The sequence below is a fragment of the Oncorhynchus mykiss genome, chromosome 10 (genome assembly GCF_013265735.2).
Source record: "Oncorhynchus mykiss isolate Arlee chromosome 10, USDA_OmykA_1.1, whole genome shotgun sequence".
NCBI lineage: Eukaryota > Metazoa > Chordata > Actinopteri > Salmoniformes > Salmonidae > Oncorhynchus > Oncorhynchus mykiss.
This window is the reverse complement of record NC_048574.1, coordinates 73,605,366-73,607,267: the sequence shown is the minus strand read 5'-3', so window position 1 is coordinate 73,607,267 and position 1,902 is coordinate 73,605,366. Positions and strand designations below refer to the sequence as shown.

The 1,902-nt window shown below is 41.0% G+C and overlaps 1 long non-coding RNA gene across 2 annotated transcripts in view; it reads right to left on the bottom strand.

Annotated features, from left to right (window-relative positions):
- Positions 1-1,288, bottom strand: part of LOC118936761 — a 3,251-nt gene extending 1,963 nt beyond the window's left edge. The window contains exons 1-2 of one of the 2 annotated variants that reach the window (XR_005034229.1): positions 1,164-1,288; positions 363-829 (exon numbers count right to left, since the gene is read on the bottom strand). This is a non-coding gene — a long non-coding RNA (uncharacterized LOC118936761). Of the gene's footprint in view, positions 1-362; positions 1,008-1,163 lie in introns of those variants that run through there. The other variant, XR_005034228.1, reaches the window with a different exon arrangement.
- Between the last annotated feature and the right edge of the window lie 614 nt (positions 1,289-1,902).

Sequence of the window (1,902 nt, the reverse complement as noted above, 5' to 3'; positions counted from 1 at the left end):
ACATCCACCCAGGTCTCTGTCACCAACACTACAGCTGTACCTGTAGTTAGTACTACATCCACCCAGGTCTCTGTCACCAACACTACAGCTGTACCTGTAGTTAGTACTACATCCACCCAGGTCTCTGTCACCAACACTACAGTTGTACCTGTAGTTAGTACTATATCCACCCAGGTCTGTCACCAACATTACAGCTGTACCTGTAGTTAGTACTACATCCACCCAGGTCTCTGTCACCAACACTACAGCTGTACCTGTAGTTAGTACTACATCCACCCAGGTCTCTGTCACCAACACTACAGCTGTACCTGTAGTTAGTACTACATCCACCCAGGTCTCTGTCACCAACACTACAGCTGTACCTGTAGTTAGTATTGCATCCACCAGAGGGCCACCTTTGACTCTGTTCCTGTATCTTATATCTTCCAGGTATGATAGTGTTCTGTCCATCATCACTGTTCCCTGGACAGGAGGACTGTGTTGAGATATACTCTGGACAAGGTGACCATGTAGAGACGTGGCATGATTTATATTGTGCTTCAGAAAATGGTTTAACAATAACCACTGAAACAATCTCTCTCACACACACGCACACATATACACAAGTATGCAAACTTCTTCTGTTTTTTGTATTAGCATGGCCACCACTACCTGAGTCATTTTGTTCATACTTCGCTAGAGTTAACACCTACATTAGTCACACAGACAGAGACACACACATGACTCAGAGACAGAGATATCACTAGAAGCAGAGACTTAACGTATAGAGGGCCTGCAGTTGATGTACGACGCCTCCGGGCAGCCATGTTGGAAGACGACCACATTAATTCTAGAATAAGAGAATTAATGTATAGTAGACATACATAGAAAGAAAGACGAAGGCATTTTTAAAGATGTCAAAGGTCATCTATGCTGAGACAGATATGAACAAGAAGGTAAAGTTTATCAGAGGTGAGATGGAGGAGAGGATTGTGGATATCTATGTCAGTGCAGATACTGTAGATACAGATCTACATCAGTGCAGAGAGAGCGAGAGAGAGAGAGAGAGAGAGAGAGAGAGAGAGAGAGAGAGAGAGAGAGAGAGAGAGAGAGAAATTAAGGAGGAAGTTATGTGCACTGTAGGCTACTGTATATGTTACAGTATGTTGTCATGTTCACATTACATTTCTTTTCTCACAAATCCAGTTGAGCTTCCAGTCACATGACATATCTTTAGAGGACTCTGGTCTTTGTGTACCAGTACCTACAGGGTTAAAAACAGTCAGATATCATGGTTAATACCAGTACCTACAGGGTTAAAACAGTCAGATATCATGGTTAATACCAGTACCTACAGAGTTAAAACAGTCAGATATCATGGTTAATACCAGTACCTACAGGGTTAAAACAGTCAGATATCATGGTTAATACCAGTACCTACAGGGTTAAAAACAGTCAGATATCATGGTTAATACCAGTACCTACAGGGTTAAAGACAGTCAGATATCATGTTTAATACCAGTACCTACAGGGTTAAAAACAGTCAGATATCATGGTTAATACCAGTACCTACAGGGTTAAAAACAGTCAGATATCATGGTTAATACCTGTACCTACAGGGTTAAAAACAGTGGTTAATGGTTAATACCAGTACATACAGGGTTAAAACAGTCAGATATCATGGTTAATACCAGTACCTACAGGGTTAAAACAGTCAGATATCATGGTTAATACCAGTACCTACAGGGTTAAAAACAGTGGTTAATGGTTAATACCAGTACCTACAGGGTTAAAACAGTCAGATATCATGGTTAATACCAGTACCTACAGGGTTAAAACAGTCAGATATCATGGTTAATACCTGTACCTACAGGGTTAAAACAGTCAGATATCATGGTTAATACCAGAACCTACAGGGTTAAC